Raw genomic sequence first — 1,397 nt, forward strand, 5'->3', positions numbered from 1 at the left:
ATGCAATCGAACCAAACATTCTGTACAAGTGGCCCCTTTGAAATGGTTACCATTTTACAAAACACACTCTTTGTTTTGCACAGCCCTCTCCATTGTATAATAATAAAATCCATGCAAAACTCTAATAGTGGGACAGGTGGCACCTAAATTGGATAAGTACATAATAATAAATATAATAAATAAATCTGATAAAAAATGAAAAAACTCCAATGGAATGGTCAAAAGAACCACCTAGCTCACTTTTCTGATCTCACAACAACTTATAGGATCCTGTACGTAATTGCTTCACCCTTTTTTAATATTGACCATTATCAGTATCTTATAATAGTAAAAGGAGTCCCTGAAGATTGAACTCCGCTAGTTGTTGCTGACAATAGGGGTGATGCTCATTTCTGTTTCAAGGCCATTGAGCCAGTGCTGCCTGAAGACATTTTCCATGGTCATGTGGCCACCATGACATCATGGAGCATTGTTACCTTCCCACTGAAGTGGTACCTATTTATCTACTCACTTTGCATGCTTTTGAACTGCTACATTGGCAGAATTGGAGCTCACCCCAACACATGGAGCTCAGGTCTCAAACCTGGATCTTAATGGGATCTTATCATAATAAATGCCACAAATTAATTATTTGTTCTATGAAGTATTTTGTTTTCTTCTGAAATCTCTATTGTTTACCTTTATTATTGGATGGCTAGGTTCTAATACTTTGATAGAATGGAGAGGGGAAAAACAACTTTTCTTTTTCTTTTTTTATATCATGCATGCCGTAAATGCTGGCCATGGATTTTCTGTGGTAAACCATATCTGCAAATCATCTGGGCAAACCAGTTGTACAACTACTTCCATAAATCTGGACAAAGAATTCTGACATTTATACATTGGTCACTTCTTTCTCAGCATTTTCTTTCACAGATAAAGGTCCATAGTGCCTGCTTTATTTATGATATCATCTTATTAATTCACTCTTTATTCTGCTGCAAACCCCAAGAAAAATCACCTCGATTGCACTTCTAAAATTTCTTATGGATGTTGTCTGCTGAATGGGTGCCTAACTTTAACCATTTCAGCATATGCTATTTTACAACCCTAATGTTAAGTTTAAAAATGGGCAGTTTGATCATCCCTTCACTGGTTTGTATTAAATTCCATTTTTCTTATTCTTTCATCAACTTCCAGAAATTTTTTGCCCAGCCAGTAGAAGGCTTGGGAGAAGAGCTTCAGTTTTCCAAATGTCATATCAGTTGACTTACAGTAGATGAGTTCACATATTTGGGTAGTTCTTTTTTTTTAAATAAAACAGCTGGTCCTGAGTTCAATAAGTTGATTTCTCAGAGATTCCCTTTAGCTTCTATCCAATACATTTTAAACAAGCCTGCTATCAGCTTATCTAGAAA

Source organism: Protobothrops mucrosquamatus, unplaced genomic scaffold, assembly GCF_001527695.2.
Source record: "Protobothrops mucrosquamatus isolate PMUCROS unplaced genomic scaffold, P.Mucros_1.0 scaffold375, whole genome shotgun sequence".
NCBI classification, from domain to species: domain Eukaryota; kingdom Metazoa; phylum Chordata; class Lepidosauria; order Squamata; family Viperidae; genus Protobothrops; species Protobothrops mucrosquamatus.